The sequence below is a fragment of the Octopus sinensis genome, linkage group LG12, assembly GCF_006345805.1.
Source record: "Octopus sinensis linkage group LG12, ASM634580v1, whole genome shotgun sequence".
Classification (NCBI taxonomy): Eukaryota; Metazoa; Mollusca; class Cephalopoda; order Octopoda; family Octopodidae; genus Octopus; species Octopus sinensis.
Genome location: NC_043008.1, coordinates 38,394,654 through 38,419,889, shown reverse-complemented (window position 1 = coordinate 38,419,889; position 25,236 = coordinate 38,394,654). Strand labels below are relative to the sequence as shown.

The 25,236-nt window shown below is 31.9% G+C and overlaps 1 protein-coding gene across 3 annotated transcripts in view; it reads left to right on the top strand.

Moving 5' to 3' along the window:
* Positions 1–25,236, top strand: part of LOC115218045 (Down syndrome cell adhesion molecule) — a 665,166-nt gene that overhangs the window by 230,457 nt on the left and 409,473 nt on the right. Inside the window, exon 1 of one of the 3 annotated variants that reach the window (XM_036507877.1) lies at positions 2,756–2,777. The exons of the other annotated variants lie outside the window; for them this stretch is intronic. The gene's annotated coding sequence lies outside the window, so the exon portion shown is untranslated. Of the gene's footprint in view, positions 1–2,755; positions 2,778–25,236 lie in introns of those variants that run through there. 3 annotated transcript variants of the gene reach the window in all.

Below are 25,236 nucleotides of genomic sequence, written 5' to 3'. Positions count from 1 at the left end.
ATCTCACACCAACATACATGGAGATACTAAAGATGCTGAGGGAGAGACTACAGAAGCTAGCAAGAAGTATGGAATGCCATAAAGGACAAATATACTACTCATCTGCATAATACTTACTAAATAATAATAATAATAATAATAATAATAATGATAATAATAAATAGAAGAAGAAGATAGACATAGTCTTAATTGAGAAAGAAAACAAATTATGCTGGGTCATAGACGTAGCATGCCTGGCTGACAACAAGATATGTGATAAGGAAGAAAGAAAAGTCGAGAGATATGACAGGCTAGCTTGGGAAGTTAAGCAGTTATGGTCGATGAAAAAGGTAGCAGTAGTGCCAATAATTATTGGAGCCCTGGGAACAGTGAGCAAAAATCTCAAGAAGTACATGGAATAAATAGGGGCTGGAATAAGGGTGGAGCACTTGCAGAAAACAGCACTGCTTGGAACCGCTCGAAAAATAAGAGGTGTTACCTTATTTCCCTGGTAGTGAACAGCTGACACTGTAGTACATCTCCAGCATTAGAAGTTGTGCAAAGGCAATAATAATAATAAAAATAATAATAATAATAATAATGATAATAATAATAATAATAATAATAATGCCTTTTCTTTCACTAAACCCTGCAATAACAGTTATGTTTAAAAATCAGAATTATGAAACTACAAAAGAAATTACTAACAAGTAACACAAAACTCTTTTGAATCTTTTTAAAGATAGCAAATACAATGTTGAAAATAAACAAAATAAAATTTTCCTTTCTCATTCATGCATTTAACTCTACCTCTGGTATTTGAGTACTCTTTTTCCACCATGTTACATACAAACACATTTATGTACTTACTCTGGTATATATATATATATATATACATACACACACATACCTAGACCTATGTACATACATTCATATACCTATACAAACCAAAACCAAACATATCTCCCTCGGTACTATGAAGACACAGTGTCTCCTAATATCAAAGAAGCAATTTTTAAACCTAATTTTCTAGTGTCTTGGACAACATGCAGTAATGCAGTAAATCCCTAAAATTCTCCACAAATGCAAAGGTCTCAGAATCTCATTTATTCCTAATGATTTCATCATAATTACCTACCAAAACCTAGGATTAGAAACTAGACTTTTTCTTCATGGCCAGAAATTACTTCATTGATCAGTAACTGATTAACTGATTTTCCGATCACAGCTTCATCACGATTGACAATAAAATAGTTCTACCATATCTGAGATGCTGATGCTGCTGCTGCACACATGTAAATCACATTCAGAAACCATTCAGAGCAACACCCATTTCCTGGCTTCTACTTGATCATGTATATATTTATACACACACACCACACACACACACACACCACACACACACACACACACATTATCTATATATATATATATATATTATATTATATATATATATATTATATATATATATATAAGATATATATATATATATAAATAGATGTATGTATTTTTCCCTTGTTAACAATTAATATGGAAAAAATAGTTACCAAGGTAGCAAAAATCACAAAAGTAAAGAGGTTGTAACTCTTTGTTTTTAAAGGTAGAAACTTTGGGTTTTTCCTAGTTTATAAGGTTTTATTTACTATACATAAAGTCATATACTTGTCATTTATTTAACTTTTCTTTAATTTATCCCTCCTCTTTCTATAGGCTACCTCTGATGTTATATCATATAACGTTTTTTCAAACAATATTAATAGCGTTCAGTTAATCACTATACATATCCATCATTTTCTGTTAAAATGACTTATTGACAAGTTTCATTTCTTCACTTCCCTGAAGAGAAGATAACATTGTTTTACACCATTTTATTCCTTTTGAATAATATCAGTGAAATCTCAAAAACATGTGTCGGAAGTAAAAGTATTTGAATTACACCTGCATTAATCTCTATTTATATATATTATGTATATATATATGTATTATATGTATATATGTATATTATATATATATAGTAGTATATATATATGGGATATATATATATATATATAATATATATATATATATATATACACACATATACTATAAAAAATATATACATAGACTACACACACACAGATAAATAGATGTAAATATATTATGTTTTCCATCACCATCATCATCACCATCATCAACAACATCATACTGGCATGATGATGCCTCAAATCAACTTCAACCCACACAGGTATGACTGAAAGATTTGAGGCAATATTCTACAGCTTGATGCCCTTCTCAAAACCAACCCTTACTTGATTTTCAATATAATATATATATATATATATATATATATATATATATATATATATATATATATATAATACATATATATATACATATATATACATACATACATACATACATACATATATATATGTATATATATATATGTATATACATACATACATACTATATATATATACATATATACACATCACACATATATATGTATATATGAGCACAGAAACACACACTTATATAAAAAATATATAACATAGAAGTTGTTCTAGTTTCCGGACTTCACCATATTTTTGTTTTCTTCCAGCTTCCACGATATATTAATCATAAATATTTTATTACATGCCATTAGCCTACTCAATAAATGTATTGGTTCTTATATAACAAAAGAGAATATTTATTTCATAGGTATTAAGATATTTTATTTATTTATTAATTTTTTTTTCTCTCTTTTGCAGGTATGTATTATTTGATATCATCATCTCCAACAATACTGGCTGTTTTCCTGCGAGTAACTTAGATAAGTAAATGAAAGCTGTTTTTATTCTTCAGCTAATGCACGTTTTGATGTTGGAAAATGTTCATCGTTAATGACAACATAGTTTCTGATAATCAAATCATACTTGAGTACAAATTAGAATATAACGTGATTGTTTAGAAAAAGAATGAAATTATATGTGATAGAAAAAAAAAGCATCAAATTTATTCTGCTTTCAGGTAGAGCAAGCAATTTAACCCTTTCACTTAATTTTACATTTTTATTTATTTATTTATTTATTTTTTTGACTGGTTGATGCTGATCATCATCATCATCATCATCATTGATATCATCAACATTCTCATAATCATCATCACCTTCTTCTTGCTCTTCCAGATCAATATCATCATAACCATCATGCTTGGTTTTCAATATTAGTATTATTAGATTTTTTCACCACCACCACCACCACCACCACCACCACCACTATACTCACCTTACACACACACACATACATATACAAGCTTTTATGTTCTAATTCTGTTTTCGGTGTTTGTTGGCCCGCCTCTGATCTCCGTTGTGTTGCTGACTCTGTTAACACAGCAATGTAGGCACCGCTGCCGAAATTCACTCTATTGCATTAAGACAGCGATAAAAGGAAATCATTACAATGTTTTTGTTATATTTTCTGCTCTAAACATGAAACAAATTGATATTTAATATATTGATTTCTAAATGTAAAATACAAGGCCTAGTTTTTTAGGGGACATGTGTCAATTGAATTGACACCAGTATGTGTGTATCTGCATAAATATTATATATGCATGTATATATATATAATATATATATATATATATATATATAATATATAATATATATAATATATATATATAATACATATATGTATGCATATATATACACATATATATGTATGTATGTATATATATATATATATATATACACATACATATATATATGTATATATGCATACATATATGTATATGTATATATATATATATATATATATATATATATATATATATATATATATATATATGAATACATGTATATATATGCATTACATATATATATATAAAATAATAAATATACGCATACGTTTTCATATATGCACATATATATATACCATATACAAAATTATGTATATATATATATGTGCATACTAATGTACATGTAAACATACATATATATATAAACTTATATTTACATGAATATAGTTATCTATATATCTATCTATATGTGTGTGTATACGTGTGTGTGTGTCGTGTGAGTGTGTTGTGTGTGTGTGTGTGTGTGTTGTGTTTGTGTGTGCATGTGAATATAAATGTTTATATATAGATGTATGTATGTATACCAAACTGTAAAATTATATTATCAGAAAATTAAATCGATTAGAACTACCACTGAAGTCATTCTTTTCCTTTTACAAATATATGTATATAAGTATGCATGTATGTTCTATATATATAATATATATGATATATATGTATAGATATATATTTATACACATATACATATGTATACATATATATATATATAATATATATATTATATATATATATATATATATATATATATATATATATATATACATATATATATACCTGGCCCTATAAATACATACAGAAACATACATCAATACATATATGGAGACATACATATATACGTATACATATTTACTGATCATTATTATTTATTGATTTTACTTACATATATATACAAAGTTTGTGTCTTTAGTTAACCCACCATGTAACTGATTCTTATTTAATCAATTCAGTAAGATCAAAAGTTATATCTGACAGTAGCAAAATTTGAGCACGAAACACCGAAGGGATGAACTTTAAGTTCTTCAAGGGATTTCTGCTAACTTGCTATCCTTAATCGGTGTATACAAAATATTACAAAACAGAATCTAATAATAAAATCTAATAGAATGGAAATCTACTGGATATCTATCTAGTGACTTGTGAAAATTGGTTGTATAAGAGCAGAAAGATTTATTTAGGGTTATGCAAAGATAAATTTAAAAATCACAGGCTGTTTTTATTACATTTCTTACTTCCTGCATTCATTCATTGATTCAAGTGAGCTAAGTTAAAGTGGCTAGGATTCAGGATCAAATATAGATTAAAAATACAGCTGAAAGATGAAATGAAGTGCTACACGAAATCTTGGTGAAATCCTATTTTCCTGAGCTCAGCAAAGTTATCCAAGATAAAACGCTGTACGTACCTTTTAACCTGACTAAAATAATCAATAAGCATTGTTGGAATTCTGAATAATGCATTTCAGTTTCTGTCAGAATATATCTCATCACTTGACAGAGACATGAAAAGGTTAACGATGAGGAAGAGGAGGAGGAGGAGGAGGAGGAGCGGAAAGCGAAGAATGTAAATAAGTAAACAAACAGTTATTTGTCGCACACCTTGTAACAAGTGATTATGTACTGAGAATTAGTTCTCAGAACCAAAATCCAAGCACAGGCCTCTACTACTTCTACTGTTTCTACTACCGCCACCATCACTTCTGTCACTGACTCAGGTAAATTCTTGCGCAAGAAGCAAATACATGTCATTATTACATGTGAATATAATTATCATAGTTAAAAGCTCATTGACAGTTACCTGTCAGCATGTCTATCAATCTATTGATCTACCTGCCCCTTATGTCTCTTGCTGATCCCTGTTATCCACAATCAGACCTGGGTTTAAAATTATTGTCATGGCTTTAATGGAATAATCAAATTACATATACATGTGTAATTTGTACAATTATATCCTGTGTGTGTGCACGTGTGTCTGTGTATAAACACAAATACGTGCCCATATGTATCATCATCGTTGTCATCATCATCATCGTCATCATCATTTAACGTCCGTTTACCATGCTGGTATGAGTCGGATGGTTGGCCAGGAACTGACAAGTTAAAAGATTGCTCCAAGCTCTACTGTCTGCTTTGACATTGTTCCTAAGAAACGATGCCCTTTCTAGCACCAACCACCTTACAGAGTGTACTGGGAACTATTTATGCAAGCATCAGCAAGAGTGAGGTCACTATATAGCTTACAAGGTGAAACCCTCACCTCATCTGAAGCAGGAGCAGTGATGAAGGAGGTGGCTTTGCGCCAGGTGATGACAGGTTAGAGTATGAAGAGAGGGGGACACAAGTAGGTATCATGACTACCTCAGCAAGAAAGAGAAAGGGGAGAGAGGGGAAAGAGATGGTGAAGATGTAACAGATGTATAAGTGTACTAAATAAAAATATTAGCATATATATATAACCTATATTTAAAAAATAATTTTTATAGAAAATATATAATATATACATATATATATTTTATATATATATTTATATATATATATATATATATATATATATATATATATATATATACCACATATTTTATAGAAATTATATATAAATACATACATAATATATGTATGCATGAGTTTGTGTGTGTGGTGGTGGGGTGTTTGTGCAGGTGTCTAATATGTGCATAGATGAGAAACCTTACATAATGCAGAAATGTGTTCTGTTCACCAGACATGTCAGCAAATAATTTCCATTATGTCATGTTAAAAAGAACTTTTATGAAAAGAAAAGCCTCACAATTTCGTATTAACTAATGTTTTTTCTGTTTCTATACCATTGATGTTTTTGTTTCTCTTATGTAAAATGTCATTTTCTTCAAGAAAAAATATAAAGAGGAAAGAAAAACTGATGTATTTTACAATCAGTTTAGCCACTTATGTGGAACACTCTTAGTTTTACTGGAGAAATAGTAATTTTTTCCATAGAAACAAAACTGTAATTGCTGTTTGTATTGTTCTTCATTTAGTCCCTGGTCAATCCTGACTGAAATAACCTATAAGGCATTCCAGGCATGCTCATGCATGTTGATTTTTTTATCCTCCATGTGAGCAGCCATGTACCACTTCTACAGTGAAAAATCATGTTCTGGCTCTTATTCATTTATTTATTTTTCTTGCAAACTTTAACCTTCCATCATCTAGCATGAAGCTGCCTTCCTCTCTACTGTTGTCTCAATCGGTCAAAGAGGAATTATGTCTTGTGAGCTATGGTACAGTGAGAAAATAGCACCCAGAACTCACTAACATGTGGTTAGCAATAGGAAGGACACCTAGCTGTAGAAACCATACTGAAGAACACATTGGAGCATGACATAGTCTGCCAACCTGTTGCATCCTGTTGAGTCATCCAACACATACCAGCATAGAGGATAAATAGTGGAAGATAATTGGTAACAGATGATGACAACGACGACGATGATGATGATGATGATGATGATGATGATGATGATGATGATGTTAATAATGATATTGATGGTGATGTTAATAATGGCACAGGAGTGGCTGGATGGTAAGTAGCTTGCTTACTAACCACATGGTTCTGGGTTCAGTCCCACTGCGTGGCACCTTGGACAAGTGTCTTCTACTATAGCCTCGGGCTGACCAAAGCCTTGTGAGTGGATTTGGTAGATGGTAACTGAAAGAAGCCCATCGTATATATATATATATATATATATATATATACATATATATATGTTTGTGTATCTGTGTTTGTTCCCCCAACATCGCTTGACAACCAATGGCTGGTTTGGCAAGTGAGACTGATAGAATAAGTACTAGGCTTACAAAGAATAAGTCCTGGGGTCAATTTGCTTGACTAAAGGCGGAGCTCCAGCATGGCCGCAGTCAAATGACTGAAACAAAATAAAAGAATAATTACAATGATGATGACTATGTTGATGCAAACAAAGAAGATTATTCAATTCCTGTGTCTATCACTTCATTATTCAATAGTAGGATGTGATTTACAGGAGATTTAGTTACTATTTCTTCCAGGTCAAATCACCAATTAGAGATTCCTTCATTGTTTTGTACTTTAAGAGGAGGAATCCAGAAGCAGCCAGTTAAATAAACCTACAATGCATTATTGGTATTCGTGTCATAAAACCTGGAGTTTGAAAGACAAAATAGAATATTGTCAGTATTTGAAATCCAATTATAAAGAACCAGAAATCCTCACCATTACAACTTTTAAACCAGTTCTACTTTTTCAACCATTCAAATGGCTTTATATGAGGAATTGGTGTTTATTAGAGGTAATGCAATCTGGGCTAAATGTATGCATCATTATGCACTGAAACCTGAATCATTGTTATATATTGTCATTGTTTTAATGCCCATTTTACTGTATTAACAAGGAATGAATGCCATACAAACTAATTGCATTTATACTCTATTATTTTGTCGGTGAGACCTAATTTTCTCAAATCTGACCCCATACTTATTTATCTGCAGATCATCTCGGGGTCTCTCCCTTTGTTTTTATTTTGTCTCTCTCTGTCTCTTTTTACCCCTACTCTCTTACTCCCCTGCTTCAATATATTTTGCTGTCAACTCATACAATGCATTTTTTAATCATCATATATTAGAATATGATAATTACTACCGAAAATGCCTATTAAGAAAACTAATTTTACAGCTGAAGTGGTACTAAACTTGCTGCCATAACACAATAATTAAATTGCTTCCAGGTATAATCAAATCCCAACAGCACAATTTAATTCAATATCAGAACCATTGCTTTCTTTCAATATTTTGTATCTGATGATGATGATGATGGTGGCAACAAAGTAGCAGAAACAGCAAAGCTTTGTAAATAGCACCTTGTTATATTTACACTCATCCCTTTATATTTTGAATGAAAATTCAGCCAAGTTCAAAGTTGCTGTCCATTCTTTTAGATTTTATAAAGTAAGCACCCATTTCTTTACTACTCACAAGGGGCTATACACAGAGGGGACAAACAAGGACAGACAAGGATTAAGTCAATTACATCGACCCCAGTGTGTAACTGGTACTTGTTTAATCGACCCTGAAAGGATGAAAGGCAAAGTCGAATTTGAACTCAGAACGTAGCGGCAGACGAAATACCTCTAAACATTTCGCCTGGCATGCTAACGTTTCTACCAGCTCACCACCTCATATATAAAGTAAGCACCATTGAAGTATTAGGTTCAGCCTTGTTCAAAAACCAATGTTGTGTGTATTGACAATGATACAACTGATGGGCAATTACTTGGCAGTAGATTCTTCTTTGAATATTGTATTTATTTCAGGATACGTATCTTCTTTCTGTCTTTTGCTGTCGTAGTATTCCATGAAGTTTCTGATGGGTGGGACATTATATAAGAGTATTTACTTTGTTGCTTATGCTTATTTCACTGTAAAATCGTTGGTCTTAAGAAGAGCATCCAGCTTAAAAGAAACTTTGCATAAGTGAATAAATAATGGAACACGATAGAGTTCTTGGACCTGTTGGATTCTGTCAAACTGTTCAACTGTGCCAGTATGGGACATTGGCACTAAATAATGATGATGATAATGATTACAATGATGATTATGATGATGGTGGTGGGGGATGGGGGGATGGTGGTGGTGGCGGCGGCGGTGGTGGTGGTGGTGGTGCCGATGATGATGATGATGGTGATGATGATGATGATGATGATGATGATGATGATGATGATGATGATGATGATGATGATGATGATGATGATGATGATGATGATGATGATGATGATGATGATGATGATGATGCCAATGATGATGATGATGATGAATGCTTTTGCCATGATTGACATGAAATCTAAAGAACTAAAGAAGGAATCGTAAGATTTGTGCTTTCTGCTCGGTCATTAACTTCTTTAAATGAAGTGAGATGCCTACAACTGGGGGAATAAAACAAACCCCTAACAAAACTCAAAACCATTTACTTGGATGCTAATCTACTCTGTGATACTTCTATTGCTGCTAGTTATTATCAGACATTTGTTATTAGCTTCTATATACCTAGCTAAATATTTGGTACTTACCCAGCTTTATAATGGAAGATATAGATAATATACACAACTTTAGTTGAAGAGCATCATATTTACTACTATGTATCTAACAAAAGATTTGGTGCCGGTCATACACAGGTTTAATTTATCTAAGGATACCTGATTTGCTTTTATCTACACAGCTAAAGATTTGGTACTTGTCCTATATTATACTGTCACAGATCATTACAATATAAACTAAGATTCATAAGAAGAAGCTTACATTCAGCCAAGGTGTTTAATAAATTTGTTATTGAATGCAGGTGAAAAACAGGAAATTGGATACTTGCATTGAAACACTTATGCTACACACACACACACACATACACAAACACACACTCTTGCCTGCACGCACATACACTTATACATCTACAAACAAGTAGAAGCAGGCAAAATTAGTTTGAAATGCAGTTTATTTATTTATAATATATATTTAAATTATTTAGATTATTTATGTATTTATTTTTATATATAAATAATGATTTATTATATAAATATATAAATTATAAAAGTATATTCATATATAAATATTTGTATTATATATATATATATATATATATATATATATATATATATATATATATATATATATATATATGTATATATATATATATATTTATATATAGATATTTGAATTTTTTATATATATATTTATATATAAATATAAATAACAATTTATATATTTCATCAATTTTATAATATCCATAAGCAATATTTGTATGATAGTTCAAAGAAAAAGTTACTTTTCAAATTATTTCCAACAGTATAGCATTAAAATTAGAATCAGATTAATTCCAATTTAAATCTCAAATTACTAATTTTGGTAAAAATGTATCAGAACTAAAAGCTTATAAAAATTTTTGAAACGTAAAATAAAAATTAATTTAATTTTTTTAATTACCATTTTGATACAATTGCTCATATTTTGAGAAATAAACTCATAAAATATTTTGTTTGAATATAACATAATCCTAAAACATGAACGCTGGCATGATGTTGCCATAAAAATTGCTATGCCATGTTTGCTATCACCAAGTTCTTGTTCTTTCAGTGGGTTTCTTTCTCGTTCTGTAATATGGTTTTAGTATTGCATTAAGAATTTGATATATGTCTCTATTACTTTCTCTTGCAACCGTTTTCTTTGTTTCCCAGAGACACAACACAATTCACATTACTACTACCATCCACTCACTTCTGAGCAAAACAATATAATTTCCTCATTGAGAACAACAACTTACTTTTAATTGAGTCTATATCATTGATAGATATTAAGCAGTCTGATATTTTCTGAAGAAATCGTGCAGTAATCCAGGCATTTTCTTCTGAATTTCCAAATGCCATTTTTACAGCAGATAACAGCTGTTAAGCTTATTTTCCTTTTCATCTTTGGCATTGCTTGTTCTTTATTTCTTTCACACAGACACACATTTGTGTGTATATGTATATATATATATATATATATATGGACATACAAACTAGTGTTTATTCTTATTTTTCCAACATATAATTTATATATATACTTACATACATATATACTCATATACATGCATATACATGTATGTGTATGTGTGTGTACATATATACATACATACAAATATATATGTATATATATACCCATATATATGTATGTGTACAAAATATGTGTGTGTATGCATCTGTGTTTTGTGTGCACATAACCACACATAATTAAGGTACTGATTCTTTTGAAGATTTCCTTTTGAAGTTTTGTTATGATCTTATTAAGAATAAAACCCTATCAACAATCCACATTAAATGCATGCTATCATTACATTGGAAGTATGCAGTAAGGAGAACACTGCAAGCCCAAGTACTTAATATCTTTAGAATTCTCATATTCTCTTTTCAATCGGAAAAAAAACAAAAACAAAAAGACATTCTTTCTGTCACTTAGACAAATATCTATGGGCTTTGTTTTTCAAGCAGTGAATGAAAGTATCCTAACATGTTGCTTATGTACCTATAAATAATTCATAAATTATTTATAAATTATTCAACTAATTATATATTTATCGTTGGCTATATACATGCATATAGATATCTCAACTTGACTGAGTTAATAAACTGTTCAATAATGGATCATAGAAGCTCATGAAACCAGTGCTAGAACTGCTTGAATTTTCATATTCAAGACACTTGACTATAAAGCAATCATAGGCATTACAGAGATGTACTTGCATAGCAAGTGACCTGATCTGAGATTGTGTGCTGGAACGAAAACAATTGCAGTGTGGAAGGTGCTTATAAGCCATTTAAGAAACACACAAAAACCGTTAGATACACTTCAACATTTAAATTTAATTTGCCAAAATATTTTCGTCGCTTTGAGACCGTGACCTGTTCACTGACAAAATTCTGTGCTGCATCATTGGCCCTTATTTGTAAATAAATTGCACAACAGATGTCACCATGTGTTGTAAGCAGAAGGAACACTTTTCAATGCAGAATATTTCATATAGGCATAGGAGTGGCTGTGTGGTAAGTAGCTTGCTTACGAACCACTTGGTTTCAGGTTCAGTCCCACTGTATGGCACCTTGGGCAAGTGTCTTCTACTATAGCATCAGGCCAACCAAAGTCTTGTGAATGGATTTGGTAGATGGAAACTGAAAGAAGCCCGTCGTATATATGTATATACATATGTGTGTGTGTGTATGTTTGTGTGTCTCTGTTTGTCCCCTCAACATCGCTTGAAAACCAATGCTAGTGTGTTTACGTTCCTGTAACTTAGCGGTTCAGCAAAAGAGACTGATAGAATAAGTACTAGGCTTACAAAGAATAAGTCCTGGGGCCAATTTGCTCGACTAAAGGCGTTGCTCCAGCATGGCCACAGTCACATGACTGAAACAAGTAAAAGAGTAAAAGGGTATATATATATATACATATATATATATATAGAGAGAGAGAGAGAAAGACAGAGAGAGAAAGACAGAGAGAGAAAGACAGAGAGAGAGAAAGAGAGAGAGAGAAATAATGAGATAGATAGATAGATAGATAGATAGATAGATAGATAGATAGATAGATAGATAGATAGATGGATAGATAGATAGATAGATAGATAGATAGATAGATAGATAGATAGATAGATTGTAAAATGATGATGGCTTATCTCAGTTTTTGTCTACTGAAATCACACACATAGAACTGGTTAGTCCAGGACTACAGTAGACAAAAGGTGTCATGTGTTGGGAATGAACCCAGAACCACGGGGTTGAAAAGGAAACTTAATCACAAGCTCATACCCATGCTTTATTGAAAAGATTTGCTCCAAATGCATTGCCATGGAAACAGAGTTTGCATTATGTCTCAACAACCAAATATATTTTCTTATTTACCATTAAATAATGTATTTAAATGCCAACTATCTATTGTTAGGAGGTTAAGTTCATTGAAAAGAATTTAGTTGTTGCTACTTCTGTTGATTTACATGTTTAATGTCTTTTGGAAAATGTCTGAACATCACAACTAGCATTTTCCATTTCCTCTAAAATAAATCTTTAAGTTACATGCCAATCTAGAGAAGGCGACGAGAAAGCACACTGAGCCATAGAAATGGAAATTTTGTAAATGTATCAGCTATAAACTAATATAATACTTAAGCAGCAATACATTAAAAGAAATACAATGAAAAGTTTTAATTCATTTAGCATTCAGTGTATCATTTGCATGTGATAATTAGGAATTCAAAATTAGCTTCTGATTCAAAAGAAAAAAACAAAACAAAAATAACTAACTAAATAAATAAACAAGGAAATATTCAAAGCTATTTTCCATTTTATAATTATGGAAATATAAATATCTTCTAGGTAAATAGTTAAGAATTTACTTCACTTTAAATTGTAATAGAAGCAAAGATAACTTTTAGATTGAAATCATGTGAAATAATGCATAGTAAAATATGGCATTGTTCTTATAGTTCCTGTTTTTGTCATTCAGGCTATATCTAATTTAGAATTTCTACAACCATTATCGTATCAACCTATTCTTAATAGTCGTTTCAAAAAATATTTCTGCATTTCAATAATTGTGTAAATGGAGGAATTAAGACACCAGATAGTTTTCTTAATTTTTAATTTTATATTTAATGATTTTTATTTGATGTAAAATATACATATATCACTTCCAGGATGTTATTATTATGCTAAAAAAAGACAATTTTTAATGCAGACATATAATAGCAGATAATAACTGAATGTAAATATGAATTTATAAAATAATTAGTGTCACTTTTATTGCTTAGTATTAGCTGAAATATGATCCAAATTAGCAATACTTAGCACCATAACTCATCCTAATAAAACATATCTCATTGTACATAGAATATATGTACAGTAGGATATTATTAACATCACCATCTAATAAATGTCACTACTAGACAGATTGCGAAAACCGACAAAAATAGTTTGATTAAAAATATCATTATAATATTGCTGAAAAGGAATCATTACACCAAAATAATGCAATAAAGTTTTTTTTTGTTTTCTTTTTGGTCATCCCTTTTTAAGCTGTTGGCATTTTTATGTTTAGGTATTGATCTTCTTATCTGTGGTAATTGATGGCTGTTTTATGTTGAAGCATTGATGATAGACTTATGTTACTGCACTCAACTGCAAGCTGCTTTTGGTGAATTGAAACACAGCCATAATTGTTGAGCTGGTACTACACATCCTCAATTGCCTGTTATTAAGGAGACTTCTAAGCCAGTGCTAATTCACTGAACGTTTATGACCAACTCATAGATCTAGTGCTGTAAATATAGATATACTGCCCTGCATGAAGACCACCACTATTTGCTCAACAATCTAGATCTGAATGTAACATTTAATTATTTAAGACTTAAAATTTATGCTTCATACTTTAAGAATGTTAGCACATATATGAACAAAGAATTGTCTGTTACATTGCTGATCAGACAACCAGCTTTGACCATCATGCAAGACAGCTAATATATTAAGAGTTCTAGGCCTACGAATTGGTCATAAACTCACTATCAGCTCCTACTGGTTCAAACGTTTCCTTAATAACAAGCAATTAGGCATATTTAGCACCAGCTCAGCAACCACAACTGTTTCAAACGAACAGTTAAAAATCTTCTTTGATATTATCATCATCAGAATCATTATTGTTTTAGTGCCCACAATCCCATGCTTGCATGGATCAGATAGAATTTGTTATGGCAGATTTTCTACAGCTGTATGCCTTTCCTGTTGCTATCTTTCACCTGTTTCCAAGCAAGGTGATATTTCTTCATCAACCAATATATTTTTCACAAAGGATTTAAAACACGCAGCACTACTTATATGATAAAGCTCACTTACAACTATCACATGGGGCAAAAACAAGGAGATACAAAGGTACATATACGTCTTTACGCACACTCACATTCATACACATATGCACATACACATACACACACGTACACAAGGCATCTTTCAGTTTCTGTCTATCAAGTACACCCTCAGGTCTTTGGTCAACCTGGGGCTAGAGTAGAAGATATAACACTGTAGAACTGAACCTAAAACCATATGGTTGTGATGTGAACTTGTTAACCACACAGCCAATAAAAGAATTTTGCTTTGCTGTTACGCAAATTAGACATGTTATTTCATGTTCCACAATCATCCTAGCACAAAGATAGGGTCACCCAAATTTTATATTATTTGACAGAATTACATTAAGTTGCACAGTCAGCTTTAAAAAGTATGCACTCCATGAATTTATTTGTACATATCAGAAGCAGAACAACTATCCAAAGCCTCTAACATAGAAGAGCCAAATTGCATCTCATTACCATTATTTTAACATCCATTTCACCATGCTGACAAGGGTTGTCTGGGTAAAGATTAAAGATAATCTGTAGTTTTTTACTTCAGTGAGATCTAATGAAGCATTTGTGTTTATTTGATCAAGATCAGTGACTGGTTTTTGTTTATCAAACGAAAGATGATAAAATTAAATGTATTATTACATTAGTAAAAGTGAGTTCAGAAAAGCAAGTGATGCATTAAGGTTGGCATTGATATGTAGTTGTAACTCTGGATAACGTGAAGTAAGAATATGTTGTAGGTTGTAGGTTGGTTGTAGAAAGTATTTGTAATAGAGGTAGGATATTGAGGATTTAAAAAAAAAAAAAAAGAAACAAAGAAAAAGGGAAGGCTAGCTCAGACATGGAATTTAGTATCTGATCATTTGGTTTAACAACAGGCTGAGACTCATAACAAGATGGTGAATTGCAAATCTGTTCCAACTCATGCCAACACAGTAAAACAGACATTACGTTACAAAGTTGGTGATGATGATGATAAGGATGAAAATGATGATGATAACGACAATGACAATGATGATAATAATAATAATGATGATGATGATGATGATGATGAGATGATGATGATGATGATGATGATGATGATTGTGGTGGTGGTGGTGGTGTTATCGTTGTTGATGGTGATGATGGATACGATGTTGAAGATGACGCGTATGACAAAGATGAAGATGATTATGATGACTGCAATGGTGATGATGATGATGATGATGATGATGATGATGATGATGTTGACGATGACGATGACGACGACGACAACAATAATGATAACGATTCAATACTACAAATGCTATACATATACAGGTTCATTACAATGAATTGGTCAATAAAAGTGTTGGCTCTTTAACAGTGCTTTATGCGTATATGCTATTAATGAAGTGGTGAGTAAGTACTGTTTTATTGATAAAAAACATCTTTAGAAAACATTTCTATATACTGAATATAAAAGAAGTCATGGAATATGTAGGTGATTATCAGACAGAGAAAATAACAAAATAACAAACCCAGAGTGAAGTTCACCATTGGTAGAGTTTCACCTGGTGCGTGCCAATGTCCTTTTATCGGTTTTTTTCTTTCTTTTTTAGTTTGTTTAATTTCTTTTGGTTTACATTGTATTCAATATAATCAAGGTGTGTTAATTGAACAGTCATAGGTTAGTAATCCATCCATCCATTCAAGGAGACGTCTCTCGCTACATTCTGAGTTCAAATTCTGCCGAGGTCGACTTTGCCTTTCATCCTTTCGGGGTCAATTAAATAACTACCAGTTATGCACTGGGGTCGATATAATCGACTTAATACGTTTGTCTGTCCTTGTTTGTCCTCTCTGTGTTTAGCCCCTTGTGGGTAGTAAAGAAATAGGTATTTCATCTACCGCTATGTTCTGAGTTCAAATTCCGTCAAGGTCAACTTTGCATTTCATCCTTTTGGGGTCGATAAATTAACGACGTCTTGTGTACTAGGGTCGATCTAATCGACTGGCCCCCTCCCACAAAATTTCGGGCCTTGTGCCTAGAATAGAAAAAGAAAAGAATCCATTTATCCATCCATCCATCCATCCCTCTGGCTTTTCTGCTTTCAGTTTCTGGTGGAGTTCATGGAGGCTGAGTCCTCAAGAACTTCTTCCATAGGGTCCTGTCTGAAGAAACCAGCATCAAATTTTCTGGATGGGTTTCCAAGCATGACAAGTAAAACAATGAGTATTATATAACCATTTCATTCTTGGCCTGTCTGTAGGTTTGCTGCTGGTTGGCTTGGCTTGAAGAAACTGTCTTGCAATTCTCTCTTCCAACGTTCTAATCCCATACTCTTTTACTTGTTTCAGTCATTTGACTGTGGCCATGTTGGAGCACCGCCTTTTAGTCGAGCAAATCGACCCCAGGACTTATTCTTTGTAAGCCTAGTACTTATTCTATCAGTCTCTTTTGCCAAACCGTTAGGTTACAGGGACATAAACACACCAGCATCGGTTGTCAAACGATGTTGGGGGGACAAACACACAAATATATACGCACACATAAATACATAAATACATACATATATATATACACACACATGCATACATATATACGATGGGCTTTCATTTTCTGTCTGCCAAATCCACTCACAAGGCTTTGCTTGACCTGAGGCTATAGTAGAAGACACTTGCCCAAGGTGCCACGCTGTGGCACTGAACCCAGAACCATTTGATTCGTAAGCAAGCTACTTACCACACAGCCACTCCTACACCTATTTTTGGGGTTCTTCTATTTTGGAACTGTGGTCCCTGAACGTGGAGTACCTGCTCAACATGGAGAGACTAGGTGAACTTTATCATGCCACCATTATAACAGATTGTAAACACCAAGACTAATGTACCTCCTCTAATTTGTAATTGGAAATTTGATCTTAATAAGGTTTAAGTACCGTGCTGCTGTTTGCAGCAATTTACCTTTCACAAAGAAACAAATTGTTAGTCTAATTAAATGTAATTAAAGGTAACTCTAATGTTATACATGCACTTAAAAGGAATGGGCAATTTCTAAATATTTTATCGTTGTGCAAGTATGAAGCCATAAATAATTTCAAAATTGGTCAAAAAAATTCTAACGAGGTGATAAATAATTTATTATTAGAAAACATTTATTCATAAACCATCTCAACAAAACAACCATCCTACTGTCTACAGTGCTATTGATGATCAAACTGTTTTCAAAAGACTTTTATCACTAAGCTATAAGTTTAATAATGTACAGTGTTCCCTATGTTTTTGTTCATTATGTGTAATTATGGGACTTTTTTTGTGTGTAAATTTCTATGTATGTATTTTTCATGACTAGAATAACTTCAAAGGAGACCAGAATAAGCATTAATAGATATATAAATTTTGTGTGTTCCATAAGTGTCAATGGGGAGGGGACAAAAACAAAAACAACAATAAAAAGAAAGAAAGGAAAGAAGCAAGTTACTGAATTTGCAATAGAAATATTCTTGTCAGGTCATTGTTCCTTGTGTAGCTCTTGTGAATGTGTTGCCATAGAGCAGTACTTTGACTTCTGGCACATCTTCATTTGACATCAGTAGGCATCTACAACTTGTAGCAGAACATAACATAGGAGAATGCAAGTCATATTATGAAAATAACTTCATTATTTCCTCTGAATATTTATTGAGAAACACTAACTGTGATGAAATTACGTTTGATCTTTTTCTCCTGATATTTTTGTTTGTTCCTTATTCTCATTCTTTCTCTTTTACTATGTTTTCTTTTGTTTTTTTTTGTTTTTTTTTGTGTGTTTTTGCTGGCATTTGATTGTCCAACAACACATAAGATGGAAAAGAGGAGAAAAATACATTCTTCATCAGAATTTAATAATTGCACAGAAAGGAAACTGATCTTACATTAAATCAATAACTTAATTATATTGCAATTTAATCATATCAATGCATTATCAAGATAAGACTTATTCTCAGAAAATAAATAAATAAATAAATGAATAAATAACAAATAAAAAAAATGAGAAAGAATTGAATTAAAACATATATAAGCCAAATAGACATTGCATTAACTTCATACACAAAAGAATAGAAAACAAAAACATTAAAAAAATGGAATGGAAGAAAGCAAAATAAAAGAGTGACTATTTGATCTTATGAAGATTATGTTTACTTACTTAGATCGCTAATAGCGTCTATTTAAGAGACAAAACAAATCTCTTGATGACCATTCTATGGTGAAACCACCAGACCATGGTAACTGTATTTACAGATATATCAGAGAATAGTAACTCAAATTGAATACTTTTGTGTAGTTTCTCCTCTTCATTTTATACACACATACATACATACACACATACATAATACATACATACATATATACCATATATACATACGTAATACGTACATATATATATATATATTATATATATATATATATATATATATATATATATATATATATATATGTATATATACATATATGCTTATATATTATTTGTAACTGACAGTACTCTATAAAAATTATTTCCTGGCAATAAAATTTACAGACAGCTTTAATATATTTTAAGAAATGATATATCTCTATATACATAAAATATGCTTCTGTTATCAGTATAGTTGTTGTTGTTGCTATTATTATTATTACTATTATTATCATTATTATTATTATTATTATTATTATTATTATTATTATTACTATTACTATTATTATTATTACTATAGTTGTCATTGTTGTTGTTGTTAATATATTTTTTATCTCATTTTTGAGATTTTGTGTCATTCACATAAAAAGAACAAAAAGAAAAAAAACGAAGAAAAAATATTTATATATTTTCTCTAAGTTGTTCTGTAGGCAATTTCAGTTGAATTTAACTGATTGAAATCTTGAAATCAAATGTATTTGGGGGAAAAAATGATTGAATAGCTTTGTAAATACATATATTGCTTTACTTTGTAATAAAAGCATTTGCGTATGACCATGGTCAGAACGTATATGTATGTAAGTATGTACACATACATGTACACATGCATACAAGCAAACATGTATATATATATTTTTACATATGCACACATGTAAGCTTACAGACACATGTAGATATGAAATTTTTTAGTTGGCAGAAATGTTACAAAGTTACTCAAATGACCAAAAGTTTCATGTATAGCAATTATTATCAGACTAACTTAGAAGTCAAGATTTTGTTTCTTCCGTTGCGGGACTTGTAATTTTCTCTGAAATGTTCACTAAAATGGTACTAGAGAATAATGAGATAATCAGAAAAAAAAACTGAAATTTGCTCGTTAAACACAGACTGGGGTGAAAGTGAATGAAATGCAGAGATTGAAATAAAAAAAACCATGTATGTAGAACTTGAGTTTTTTTATTTGTGTTATCTGCATGTGTGTGTGTGAATAGTAGTCTTCAGAATATAAGACTGGAATTGTAGTTTATAAAGGCCAAAGCTGTGGTTGTTGGTTGCTACATGGGTGTGCATATGTATACATAGAATGCGTCTGGATTCAGTAGATCTTTTTCCCCTCCTCCTCCTCTTCATCATCATCATCATCGTTTTATGCCTGTTTTTCATACTTATAGAGGCAGATTTTCTATAACCCAAACGAGGCTCTTCCTCTCATCATCATTCACATACAGACACACACATACATATATATTTTTTATTGAAAGACAAAAGAAAAGAGAATTATGTATATAGAGTTGAAGAGAAGCAATATCGATGTTTAAGTGTCAATGGAAATAAAGCAAGGTGAAAAGCAAGCTAGAGCATAAGAATAACAAAGTGTTAAAAAACGGTTTTACAAATACACAGCAAGGAATTGCAAGGGAAACAAAGAAATTCAAAGTCCAAGAGAAACTGCCTGACTTCTAGCTGCTGTAAAATGCAACAATAATCAGAAGTCAATGCTTTGAGGTGAATTTGGGAGAAGAGCTGCAAAATAACATGCAACACAAAAAAAAAAATAGAGGAAGAAAAGTTGAGGAATAAAAGAATAGCTAAAAGAAAACCAAATGAAATGCAAAGAGAAAATGGAGCAAGGGTTGGAACAGAAAGATTAAGATTGAACTGAAAGAAAGCCAAAATAGATGTTGTCATTTTTTATGGTTACTATAATATATATTTGATTTCTGCTTTATTCTTTAAACATAAGTTAGCTGGGTTATTTTTACTGTTTTATATAATGCATATTGTTTAAATAATTTACATTTTTGCTGCTAGCTGGCTCTCCTGTTTACACTACAGATAATTTACGTGGTAAGTGAGAGAGGAATGGCTTTGCTAGCCACACAATCTGATTAATGTGTCTCGTTCTTGACTATGCACTACTATTATCGAAGCTAATTACAAATAGATATCATTACTAATAATATGTTACTAAAATACGATGATTACTTTATTTTTGAATTATTCACTAACACGGAACTAACGGTGTATAATCTTACTGGCATCACAGCCAAGTATGGATTTCTTTAACACTAAAATTAGGAAAAGCTACAAAAATGACAATTATAAATTATGAAATATATTGCTGAAATTGAGATTTATTCAATTTTAAATAGTAAACAGTAAATACCATAGTATATTGAAAATATATAAAGCTAATTGCTGTATAGTTTGAATGAATTTATAGGAAAATCAATGATTATCACGTAGGTTTTGATAAAAGCATTCTATAAATTTGTAATTTTGCAATATCAGAACATAGTTAAAATTGATAAATGAGCAATTAGATGACATGTTTTTAAAAGAGTCTGTTAAACTTCATTTGAGATATTAGCATTCTAGCAAGTAAATTGGTTAACTTGTTTCGGCATTCCGCCACATTGGCACCGCAATGTTCACTTTGTGCCAAACGGTGTCATTTTACTTTAATCGAGTCATTTTCAGCAAACAACTTATCTAAAGGTGGATTGGTCCTCACTTCTTTAACTATTTAGGCAAATTCTGCCAAATATCAGCTTCATTTTCTCTTCTTATTCTACTAAAAGATAAAATATTTTATGATTTCATCTCAAATTTAAATTACAAGTAATTTATATTGATACTATCTATGCTTCCAGCAAAATTAGATTCTCTGAAGATTTGAAAATAACACTTTAAATAAACAACTTATATCACTTGTCAGATTCTGTGAACGTGTTGTTTGTTTATGAAGGGTGTTTGGGCTAAATTTCACAGTTTTCATAAAAGGTAAAAAAAACACCATATCTCATCCAAAGTTAAAGTATTTTTTAAAAAATAAAAAAAAATATCAACTAAATTAGGGCTGGGAAATAACAGTTTTTTTCAATGTAGCAGCCTTCAGTCTCCATTATGACCTTAAGATGGCCTCTGGAACCTGGTGTGTGCATTTCTCATTGTGCCCCTGAGAAGATATTCAAACACCTTCTTGATCTTGGCCAACAGATCAGCCTTGGAGTTGTAGGCAGTTCGTGTCTTTCTCAACTGTGGACCACCCGTGGTAATCCATGAAATTAAAATTGAGGGAATTAAGAGGCTAGGATTTAGGGCTGGGGAATCATAGAAATTCTCTGACAACCACTTCTGACTCTTTCCTGCAGCTAGGAATTTCCAGCAGTAATCCTCTCCAGCCAGAAAGACTTGTATTTAAAAAAATTTTCTGAATAATTCCTCGTTCATTATTTATTACTACTGTCATATGAGTGTAGCCGTCATGAACTTAAAAACTTCAAAATTCTAGTGTCATGCATTTGGTTGGAGTTATTGTAGCAACCTTGGCCCTGGTATCACCCATTAAGTTATGAAAGACCAGCTGAGGGAAATTTTGCATGGTCAATTGATCAGCTGTCAAATAGCCTTCAAATCTTCGTCTTCTCACACTTTACTGTATTAATTAATAAACGTGATAAGTTAAAAATCTGAGGAGAATAAGCTTGTAAGAACAAAACTATAATGTGGGCCTGTGGATGATCTGTAGCTAAACAACAATATATTGTGTGGTGTTTATTTACACAAATGGCTGGTGTCCTTTAAATTTGAATGAGAAATCTTTTGTCACTTCATTGGCTTTCAGATTCCATTGTTTTCACCAAAGAAAACTGTAATCAATTTTAAGTACAAATAATATTAACAAGCATCGACCTTTTAAGCTATTTACCTCTTCTAGTTCTATAAACTTCTTCCTGAAGCATGAGGCAATATATTTTAATCCTTCTAATCTTATTTAGAAATGAAACATTTCTTTTATTTATTTATATTTTGTGTATTTTCATTAAATCAAAAAGTGTTTTTGTTTTTGTGTGTGTGCTTGTGTGTGTGTATGTGTGTGTGCAATTTATCTTTTTGGTTTTAAAAAGTTATTGATATTTTCATTTTCTTTAAGGTTGCAACGAGGACGGTGTGTTAAATTATTTTCAAATTAGTTTTTTTAAATATATTGAGAAAAATCAAATAAATATGAAACCAGTTTCATGAACAAGAAAATCTTTTAATTTTCTTCTGAGAGGTTTCCTGGTTGGAGAAGAGAAAAAAAACTTTGTATAGAATTCAGATGCAGAAATTTTTATGTACAAACCAAGTGTTCATAAAATATAAATGGTTAATTGAGAATATATGCACCCATGCACATACACGCACAAACACACACACACACACACACACACACACACACACACACACACACACACACACACAGTCACTTACACAAATACGCATGCATGTATAGATGCATACACATGCACATGCACAACACATAACACACACAACAGTCAAACACATACATGCATGCACACCATGTACATACACAAATGCACATTTATCCCCGCAACCTCTCTCCTTCTCATTCTCCCTCTCTCACACACACACTTGATCATATGGTGATTTTCATGTTTTCATTTTTGAATTACAAGCACCCTTTTTTATATATAGTTATAGCTGACAATGTTGAGACGTTAAAATAATAGCAAATTCGTTGATAAAGCCTAATACAATAGGTTCTTTCATTTCTAGGTGTGACATTATTGCTTTCAATTTCTTTTTATTGCCTCATTAACCCTTCTTCGCTAAAAGAATATTTGCTGGATTTCTCGCTATTCACTTCAGCAAGGATGTTAAAAATCAGGTTGGCAGGGTATCTTTTTCAGATTCTGTGAGCATGTTGTTTGCTTATGCAGGGTGTTTAGGCTAAATTTCTTCTTTTGGTAACCAATGGTCGACATACTGCCACTAGTCTTTTGTTTCATTTGACATTATGCATTAAATTGGAAAAAGAAAATAAAATAATCTTTGACCTGGCTGTGTAGGTAAGAAGTTTGCTTTCCAACCACATGCTTCAAGGTTCATTCCCAGTCTTTGAGACCTTGGCGACTCTGTTGTGCCCTCTTAGGTCATGGAGATGAAGAGCTCTTCCATTGTGATGACTTCTGTTTCATCTCAGGGTCATATGTGTTGACCTAGCTCTCATCACTGGTCATGATCCTTGATATTAAGGAAGGGTCATCAGTGACATGTTGACAGAGATCTTGACAGACTATGACATGATGTTCTTTCTGCTCAGTGGTCAGCAGGCAGGGGACAAACTTGGCAGAGACACACCCCATATTCAGTTCAGACATTAGGATTGCCTTCACAAACCCATACGACAAGCCAACAACATAAGCAATATCATAGATTGTCCTCCAACGATCCTCATGCATAAGCTGAGGAATTTTCTCTACATATCCAGGGGGTGATGGTCATGGTAGGTCTTCCAGATTGTTTATCATCTTTCAGGGATGTTCTTCCACTTTCGAAGAGGCCCTGCCACTTGAAACATTGTGTATGACCCATTGCCTTGTCACTGTAAGCTTGCTGATGCATGCTCAGTATCACATTAGCTCTTTGTTCCAACTTCTTGTCCATGACAAAATCACAGGCCACAGCATACACATGATCACAAAAATACAAATTTCACAACTTCTGAAGTAAATACAGTGATGTCACTTGGAGGTCACTGCTAGCTCTCACTGCTCATGCAACTGTGTACTACCGTCTGTTGGCTGGTGCCCAACAGAACTAATCTGGGAACTTTTTGGTATCCCTTTGTATGTATTTGTTAGTACCTCCTTGTCTTGATCTTGTCTGATATTGTAAACAAGTATTACTGTTATACAAGCGGGGTCGTTCATTTCTAGTCTTCCATGGAAATATGTATTGATTTGTTCTACTGAGCCTTTGAAGGCAGTGTCCTTGCATGACCACAATCCAATGACTGAAACAGAAAAAAGAATGAGTATAATAAACCTATATTCGCT